Source organism: Peromyscus leucopus, unplaced genomic scaffold (assembly GCF_004664715.2).
Source record: "Peromyscus leucopus breed LL Stock unplaced genomic scaffold, UCI_PerLeu_2.1 scaffold_114, whole genome shotgun sequence".
In the NCBI taxonomy this organism is placed as follows: Eukaryota; Metazoa; Chordata; class Mammalia; order Rodentia; family Cricetidae; genus Peromyscus; species Peromyscus leucopus.
The window spans coordinates 1-10452 of NW_023504270.1; the positions used below are offsets into that span (position 1 = coordinate 1).

General features: G+C 40.6%; 1 pseudogene; it reads right to left on the reverse strand.

Annotated features, from left to right (window-relative positions):
* Nucleotides 1-4371: 4371 nt before the first annotated feature.
* Nucleotides 4372-7683, reverse strand: LOC114685754 (annotated as a pseudogene).
* Between the last annotated feature and the right edge of the window lie 2769 nt (nt 7684-10452).

The following is a 10452-nucleotide window of genomic DNA, read 5'->3' on the forward strand; positions in this document are numbered from 1 at the left end:
ATCTATGACTATAAGTCAAATATTTGGTCTTTTCATGGTGTTCCACAGTTTCTGCAGGTTACTGTCCTCTTTTTTTTTAAATGATTCATACTCTTTTCTGTTCTAGATGCTCTATTTTATCTCCAAGTCCTAATATTCCTTTACTTAATCCATTCTACTTGTAAGGTTTTCTCTTCAGTTGTCTATCAGTTGAGTTATTGAGTTTTTCATTTCCATCTTTATTTGGGCTTGAATTTTCCTCAATATTTCTACCTCTGTATTGAAATCTATTTTCAAATCCTGGATTGTCTTCAGCATTTCATTCAGCCTTATGTTTGTGTTTTCTTGGACATTAATCAGGTGTTTACTCTCTGAGTTTTTTTCTCTTTACATTCATTGAGCTATTCAAGTTTTATTTAAACTTCTTGAATTTTGTTTTTCAAAATAGGGTCTCACTATGTAGCTTTGGCTGTACTGGAACTTACTATGTGAGCCAAGCTTGTCTCAGACTCATAGAGTAACACTGTCTCTGCCTCCAAGTACTGGTATTAAAGTCATGTACCACCCCACCCTGGCCTTTGAATTCTTTGATGAAGTGCATGGTGCTTCTTTTAAATTCTGTGTCCTGGAGTTCATCTAGGCAATTCTCAAAGGAGAACATTTCTAAAGAACTGGTGGAATTGGGAGTTGGAAAAATGTTATCTTGATATTTCATATTATTTGAATTTTTGCCACGGATCCTATATTTCTTTTAGTTCAGTGCCTGATATAGATACAACAGGCTGAGACAGAGCACAGGACATGTGATGGGGTTGAGCCTAAATGTTATATATGTTATGAATCTGATAAATTCAGGTGAACACCAGAGCCTGCACTGACACACAGGGTAAGTGTCCTAGGGCAAGCCTCGAGGGTGAATGTGGTGTGGGCCCGACTGACTGGATTATGCAGAGGCACTGGATGTTAGACAAGATCTAGACCAGAGGGTTGAGAATGGTATGCAGAGGGGAAGATCGGAATCAGGAAGATTCACCAACCTGTGCCCTGGAACAAACGGTGCAGGACCCAGCTGCACAGAGAGCCACTGTTTTTCCTTTCCAGTGAATCTTGCCTCTCATTTCTCCTCGCCCCTTTTTAAAAGTGGGTTTGGAAGATACACCCTAGAAAGGTCAAGTTTGTCTCAGAAGTGGTTAGAACCGTGTTTAGGATAGGCATTGTCACCCTAGAAACACTTTTGAATGAAGCGACTGACACCAGAGAGCAAAGATTCTAAGACATTTCAAGAAGACAAGAGAGGCTAATGGGGTCGGGAGAGTAAAACTTGCCCTGCAACCTGTCATGCCCAGGGGAGCAGAGCTCCACCTTGATTTCACTGTCCATGGCTCACTCACAAGGCTCATTGGCCTTACTGCCTCAGAGATAATCATTTTGTAGCTATTGAGAGGTTCAGGGAATGCACCTGTTTTGGAGGAACCTGCAGAGTCCTGAATGGGCAGAGACTGTCGAGAACGAGCCTTCTACAAGGAGCCAGTGAACAGAGCAAGTCCACTTGACTGCTTTTTGCAGTAGTGGTCCAAGAAGTAAAAAAATCAACATCCTCTGGAAATCTCAAGGAGAGGAAAAGTTATTATAGCTTCAACAAAACTCAGTTCTGCCAGAGTTATTGGATTATTGCAACTCTCTGATGAAAATGCATGCTTTTCAGACTGGAAATCCTGAAAACCAGGGCCAGCCAAGACCCTCCCTGGCAGGAAGAAATTTATTCTGGAGTCACGTGCTACACCCTTTGGCTCTTGGACTACTGAAATAAAGGAATCCAAGAAGTTGGGATTTTCCCAAGAATCATATATTGAGCAAAGGAAAAGGCTGAAGCCTATGCCCACCAGAGAAGGAGTTTGTTTCCTGCAGAGAGATTTCACAAAGTTCTGACAACTTGTCACCAACCTTGTGGGAGAAGGAAGCAGTGGCAATAATGTTGGGTAGTGCCATACCCTGACCAGGCCTACTTTAGTTATGCATACCATTTGCCCACTATTTAAAACTAAACCCCACCCTAGTGACAGAAAGATGGGCATGGGTGGTTGTCATTTGGCCTCTTTGTCCATTTTCTAATGTGGCCACATTGAATCTCTTTTACCTGCTTTGCACCACTGTTTCTTCTTTTTTTTTTTTTAATCTTTCATGTAATACATCTCAAATGCAGTTTCCCCTTCCCCCTCTCCTCCCAGTGCCCACCTCCCCCCTTTCCCAGATCTACCCCTCCTCCCTTTCCCTTCAGAAAACAGCAGGCCTCCCAGGACTATCAACAGAACTTGTCATAATAAACGAAATAAGACTAGGCACAACCCTCATATCAGGGCTGGATGAGGCAACCCAGTAGGAGGGAAAAGGTCCTAGGAGCAGGCAAAAGAGTCAGAGACCCATGTGGGCTTCATGATTGCTGCTTCAGACTCTGTGGTTTCACTTCAGATCGTATAAATCTTTTGCCTTTCACTACTGTTTCTTTAATTGACTAATTGATGGTCTGTGGCTGAGCCAGTGCCCAGGCTCTTATCCTAACAGCTCTGAAAGCAGCCACTCAGACCAAACTGTGCCTTGGAGATTCAAAAGCCAAGAATAAGGACAGAAGATGACAACGTCCTTATAAGGACAGCTATAAATCAGGCAGAGACCTGATGCCATTGGTTCTCATGGGGTGCACTATTGATTGAGGTCCTGGACTACAGCCAAGGTGCCACCTTAGTGGCACCATAGTGCTGGTAAGAACAAATGTCAACAATGGGCTTTGTCTTAGCATGCAAACTGACATGAACTTACTTTTAGAGTTTAAAATTTGGAGAATTTTCAAGAAGAGGAGCCTAAAATATAGAGCCTAGATAGTTCTATTGCAATGGTTCTCAACCTTCTTAATGCTGCAACTCTTTAATACAGTTCCTCATGTTGTGGTGACTCCCCACACACACACCATAAAATTATTCCATTGTTACTTCATAACTGTAATTTTGCTACTTTTATGAGTCATAATGTAAATATCTGACATTGGTCTCACAAAGTGATTGAGACCCACAGGTTGAGAACCACTGTTCTGTTGGTACTACAAGCATGGGATGATGGATTAGTAGAATAATAACTGAAGGAGACCGTGGACTAGACACAAACCACATCCAAACACCTCTCACAGAGAGATCCTTCATTAAGCAGGGAAGAAATTTTAAAAGTAACTGCTTTCCGACTCAGGAAGAAAAACAGCAGCAAATGACCTTGAAGGTACCATTTTTAGGAGAAGAAGGAGAGGTCTGTGTTAGAGTGGGCTAGGATGCAGTGGTAAAGGAGACAGGGGATGAGAGAGAAGATGAGGGGACAAGGAAAAGGGGCAGGGATATTTGTCCTGGGGAGACAAGGGACTGCCTCTGGACAGAGAAGAGACAGATGTGGCACATAGGCAAATGGAGGTTTATAAAGGTAAAGAGGGAGAGCCTGTGCTAGGGTGAAGTGTTTTTTAATTATGCATGTTAATTAGGTGAGCCAAAGGGGGCTTCTGATTGCTGGACCTTGGTAGTCAGCCTCAGGAGGAGGAAATGGCCAAATAAGGGAACAGACCTTGGTAGCTACCTTTAGGAATTAAACCTAGTGTTCTTTTAGGAAGGCAGAGGGAATGGGGGAAAAGGGCAAGGCCTGCCAGAGCCATGCTTGAGTGGGCTGGTGTCCCTTCAGCAACAACAATAAAAATGGATGTATTTGTGCCATCTTCGAATAGCCCAGTTAACACACAAGAACATAAAACATAATTTTTGGTTTTCATGTGGCCACTGTGTGTACTTAAACTTGTATGAAAGGTTTAAAAGCTTTAATATTTGTTGATGGCAGTCTCCTCCTGCTACTCCTTGTTCCTGGCTCTATCTATCTGTGTGTGTGTCTCTGACTCTCTATCTCTCTCTGTGTGTCCTCTCTCTGTCTCTCTGTGTCTCTGTCTGCCTCTGTTCTCTCTGTCTCTCTCTGTCTCTGTCTCTGTCTCTCTCTCTCTCTCTCTCTCTCTCTCTCTCTCTCTCTCTCTCTCTCTCTCTCTCCTCTCTCTCTCTCTCTCTCGCCCCCTCCACATCTCTTCATAATAAATATCTGACAAAGGCAGCTTGAGAAGCAAGCAAGGTTTAATTTGACTCCCAGTTTCCACACATACACTTCATCACAGTAGGAACTGGAGGCAGCTGACCACACTGTATCCATAGTCCTGAACTTAAACATGGTGAACGTTAACATTGTGCCTAAGAAATTCTAGCTACTAAGTGAATGCCAGATAGGTGGTCTTGAATGGACTGATTAAGCTGCCAGTAACAAAGGCCATTGTTCCTTTAGCTCTCCACATTCTGGCTGAATTTTTTTTCTCCATTGACCTCACACTTTGGCAGAATGTTTGTCTATTCCAGAATTCTCTTCACTGCACTCTTTACATCTTTGTTTCTTAAGGTGTAGATCAAAGGGTTAAGGCTAGGAGTGACAATAGTGTAAAAAAGAGTGAAAAACTGTCCTTCCTCATGGGATATGGTATTCTGTGGCTTCATGTACATATAAATGAGTGTTCCATAAAACAGGGTTACTACCGTGAGGTGGGAACCACATGTATTAAGGACCTTTTTCCACCTTGTTGCTGACTTGATCTTCATCACTGCCTGAGTAATGACTCCATAGGAGATGAGGATTAGTGATAGAGGTACTAGAAGAAATATAACTCCAAGAGTAAACACAACAATCTCGATTACTCTGGAGTAGACACAAGCCATCTTGATCAACGCTGGCATTTCACAGAAAAAATTATCCACTTCCCGGTGCCCACACCTTGGCAACTTCAAAGTCAAGGAACAGAGAATTAAGGCACTGCCGAGACCACCCATCCAGGCTGACAGCACCATCTTCTGGCAAAGAACAGGGTGCATTATTACTGTGTAGTGAAGAGGTTGACAAACAGCAGCATAACGATCATAGGCCATTACAGCCAAGAGGAGACATTCTGTGGCTCCCAGGTCCAAAGCAAAGAAGAACTGGAGCACACACCCTCCGTAGGTGATAGACTTCTTTGGACCCCATAGATTTACCAGCATCTGTGGACAATGCTAGTAGTGTAACATAGGTCTACAAGAGACAAATTAGATAAGAAGAAATACATGGAGTATGGAGCTGAGAGTCCAGATAGGACACTAGAATGATGGTTGTGTTTCCTACCAGAGTCACAATATAGAAGATGAAGACAATGACAGAGATGGCGTGCTCCAGTTGTGGTCGACTGGAAAATCCCAGAAGGATGAAGTCTGCCCAGAGCTTCTGTTTATTTCCATCACTCCTTAGGAAAGGCTAAGAGACAACACTATGGTAAGCAAAAATAATTTCAGCCTTGGGTGAAATGGAAAGTCACTGACTTTTGTCACAAAGCATCTAAAATCCATCCATCTGCATGCATCTTCTTATTGTAGCATATTTAAAATATTTGTCAATGACCAGTCCATACTTATTTATATCCAGATGATTCTACAATGTGTTGAACTCAGTCCCTGTGCATTAGAAATCATTGAAAAGCATGAATATGCAGTATCACCTCATCCATGGTTCTGTGTGTTTTGATTGTGTGTCAAAGCCATAATAATTATAAAAGCCATATTAATATACCACATATGTGTATATATGCATGTATGTAAGTGTGTGTGTGTGTATGTGTGTGTGTATGTGTGTGTGTATGTGTGTGTGTGTGTGTATGTGTGTGTGTGTGTGTGTGTGTGTGTGTGTGTGTGTGTGTGTGACTCAGGGCTTTGCAGTGTCCCTTGTGCTGGCCTTGAACCACCATACCCTGCTGGAATGGAAAAGATCTTGAAATTTTCCCCTGGAATAACAACATTTATCACTTGATAAACCTTTTTCTTTATCAAAGGAGCTAAACTTCAAGCAAAAATTTTTAACTTTTTATATGCTCCACACTTGATAGCATAAATCCTTTCTCTCGTGTTCATTTACAAATGCCTACATCCCAGCTATTATAATTATCATAACCCTACCACCACCAACACCTATTCCCTCTCTTCTGAGTTTTTCTCTATTCAACATTGTGAGCATTTTGCTTTCTGTATCAACTTTGCTGTTCATAGCTACGCTTTTTTGTTGTTGTCATTGATGATATATCTTTGTTTCTAAAGAAATAACCTTTCTAATTATTAACCTTTATGTGTTTTTGTGCCACTTTGAATACCTTAAAAATGCCTGTTAGATATTCTGCTCAACCTTATGGATCTATTTCAGGGTTAAACATTGACCCACTTCCAGAATCTTTTGACCATTACAGACATACAGCAACAGCTGCTGTCAGGTTCGGGTCCCTCACCCACTCCACAGAAGCCTGGCAAATGGTTCAGTAAGAGACAGTTCATACAGCAAGCAGTGGAGTGACCATCCTCATCAAATTCAATAGCAAGTAGGTTTTCTGGTTACTGTGGAGCCTGTTAAGAAAAACCATCACCTGGTTACCTCTGAAAGAGAATAGATAGGGAATAAAACTTTCATCAACCTTGCTATTTCTGCATCATGTGACATATCTGTGCATAACATGCAATGTTTAGTCATTCAGTATCTTTTTGTCAGTGAGCTTTGAACCATGAAATTCAGACCTAGAACTTCTTATATTTATAGTGTTCCTATAGGCATGAAAATAAAGCGCCTCATTTTCACTATTACAAGGTGATGATAAATTACCTCAAGTAAATCATTGTGGTATAAACCTTAGAGCATGAAAATGTTTTAATTATGAAAATGAGGGTTTTATTCACAAATTATGTGGAGTGACAATGTAGTTTTTCCTAGTCTAAAATGCAAATTTAGCTGAATATCAAGCTTTTATGTTAGTAGGATGCTTTTATATAAGTGGGAAGTCAAGCATATGGCTTAGATGAACTATTTTCTTTCCTTTTTTTTGGGGGGGGGTACTTTTTGAGACAGAGTCTCTTATAGCCCAAGCTGACCTTAAATCTGCTGTATAGCAGGAGATGGTCTTGAATTCAGGATCCCTCTGCCTTTACCTCCCAAGTCCTGCAAGTGCTGGGCTTGCCAGCATGTGCTACCACCCTTGATGAATCCCAAGCAATGTACGTGGTATTAAATCCCAGGCATAAACTCTACATAAGCTGTACTCTTGGGCAGTAATTTAACCTAACTGAATGCTAAGCTCTTCATATGTGAAGTGAATATAATAGTATTCCCTTCCTCACTGGGAGGTTAGGAACATTAATACTCATGAAAGTTCTAGAACCTGAGCTTGTATTTAATTTTAAAAAGACAGACTACCCACACTTCAAACAAGCACTGTTCTCCCTGACCCCTTCACCTTTTGTGATACTCATTTTACATGATGGTTTAGAGTTAAACTCAAATTTCTTGTTTTTTTTTTAACCTGACTTCTAAGATGTACAAATGTACTTCTGTGCACAAAACTATGCACAAGCATAGTATAATACATATCCTGTGCAGAGAAACCATAGGATCAGGAGATGACTTCAGCTCCTGAAATACTGTGGTTATAAGTTACCTGCGTTCATTGGATTTCTTAAAGTTGAGAATGTTCAGAATTAAAATGCCATGATTTCTAAAGTAGAAACAAACCTCAGAAGCTCTGGCTCCATCCCTCTGCAGCACAGACATTCTTTCCAGAGAACATTCAGCAACTCGCATTGTGTAAGCTCGGTGGCAGGAAAACTGGCTTTGCCTTTAAGTGGTGCCTCTTTCGCTGACCACAAAAATCTCCTTTGTGGTGACACCTAGGCACAGGCTCTTTGTTTTAATTCCAAAAGAAACACCAAAAGTCTATCCACCATGGCCTCACATCTAGCATGGTTTAGTTAATAAATAAGACAGATGCAATATCAAAATAAGGAAGATGCTGAGTAGATAACCAGTCTAGCAACTAGGACCCAGTCAAAAATAGTACAACTACCCCAGAAGCCTTCTTTCTACCTCATTCTTCATAACTTTTCCTGAACCACCCACTACTGGTGATCCTTCCCTTTCATTTCATTAGGTTGAGGATGTAAATGTAAGTATATATTGGATCATTTAGCTTCTCAAAAATTGGAGGTCCTAGCCAGGCGGTGGTGGCGAACTTCTTTAATGCCAGCACTCAGGAGGCAGAGCCAGGCAGATTTCTGTGAATCCAAGACCAGCCTGGTCTACAGAGTGAGATCCAGGACAGACACCAAAGCTACACAGAGAAACCCTGTCTCGAAAAACATAAAGAAAGAGAGAGAGGGAGAGAGAGAGAGGGAGAGAGAGAGAGAGAGAGAGAGAGAGAGAGAGAGAGAGAGAGAGAGAAAGAAAGAAAGAAAGAAAGAAAGAAAGAAAGAAAGAAAGAAAGAAAGAAAGAAAGAAAGAAAGAAAGAAAGAAAAATTGGAGGTCCAGCAAGATAGCTCAGCAGTTAAATGGTCCTTATAGTGTGAGCCTGAAGAGCTGAGCTCCATGTCAGAACTCACATAAGAGTGAAAGGAGGTAAGTAACTCCAGCAGTTGTTCCTTGGCCAATATGTGCATCACACAGACACAGACACACACACACACACAGACACACACAGACACACACACACACACTGAATAGATAGATGATAGATAAATAGATAGATAGATAGATAGATAGATAAATAGATAGATAGATAGATAGATGATAGATAAATAGATAGATGAGAGATCATTAAATATGTCTTGTTTCTTTTAACTTTAGAAGTTATTATCAGATAAACTCTTAGATTTCTTTTTGCAGGAAGAGTGCTGTACCAGATGTTCCTTGTGCTGCCTGACCTTGAATTTTCAAGTTTGTTTTGTTGCTGTCCTGTGGCCACCATGGTTCATCCATGCTCAAGTCCATGAAGTCAACAGTGACAGAACACCATAGAAGAGCAACTGGGAGCACCTGTGATCCCCATACCTTTCCAAAACATACATCAGTATTTTCAGATGTAAATCTTACCAGCTCATCATAAACTGTGGATCACTTAAGACCCTGGGCATTCTTATTAGAAATGCCACAGCAGAAATGCTCTTAGTAATCTCATGTTGTGACCTAAACATAGCATCCTTTGTGTTTTAACCACTCTATTTATCAGAGTAAGCCTTTGACCTCAAATATGGGCTGTTATTTAGCTTTAATATGAAAGGGAGTGTGACATTAAAATTGAGGCTTTGGCTACTATACCGCACAGGCGGTAAAAAGTGGCATGCTACATTTAAAACAAAGCTGGTATGTCATTGCATATTTCAGTTTCTAATAATGTAACATTGTTCCATTTGCTAAGTTCAGTAATTTTTAAGATAAATGAACTAAGCATATCTGGGCATAATTTGATATGTATTACGATCTGGTGAGAAAACAAAACAAAATTTTGCAATTGTCTTAATACTTTAAAACATGTTCACTTATTAATAAACTAAGAAGTATGTTGCTGTCATCCAAAGTCCAAACAGAAAAGGATCAGGTCAAAAGAGTTAAGATCAGGGCTTCAGGAAACCTGTGTGTCTTCCGGCACCAGTCTCTGCCTCTTCTCTACTGTGTGAACTTTATCAGGCTAATCATCGGCTTTTGTAGCTCTTGGTTTCTTCACCCACTGGTATTCAAATGGCACCTGCTTGTTCAATGCTTGGAGGAGGCTCAAAGGACAGAATAAATCTAGAATACTTAGGATGGAGCTTGATGCCTGAAAACCACTCAGAAACTTCAAAATATACAAACTGTCGATTTTGAATTTTAGTCCTCCCTCCTAAGAGGTCTCCAAAGTGTCCATATGACATATTAGTCTACACCTTTCAGAATTCTGGGGTTTTTTTTGTTTTTTTTTTTTTTGTTTTTTTTGTTGTTGTTGTTCGACTGAGGCCTACACTGTCTATGACCTGGTTCTGGGTCTTCTGTTGGATGTAGGAGACGATACTCACCAGAGGACAGGATGATGAGAATATGTTTCCAGGCAGGAAGTTGTCATGCTTTCTCTAGTCCAAATGTACCATGTTCTCACTAGGATGATCTCTCCTTTCACTAATAATGCAGAGAAAGTTCTTGTGCAAAAAAAATGTGAAAGTGCCAAAAATAAAATTGGGTGAACTACCAGCTTTCTTTATATCCATCCCACAAACCTGTTTCATACTTAAAAGCAACAGTTGGGCTAAGATTTAATAGCAATAGTATCTTTTTAATTTGGATGTTGGATCAAAATTAGATCTGAAAGCAATGGAAAAATCAGTAAATCAGTTTTGGCTAATCATATCTTGGTTCAATATTTGAAATTGTTTATTGCATTCTCTTATCCATAATCACACCTTGCATTTTGCATGAGAGCACTGTGTTGTTTGCTTTGTATTCCAAGGCTACTTAACAATAGTGACGAAGTACTTGTGCACAACTCTAAAGGCTACTGTGTTGTGTGGTTTAGGCCCAAAGGGATTAGTGTTGCCCAGAGGTGA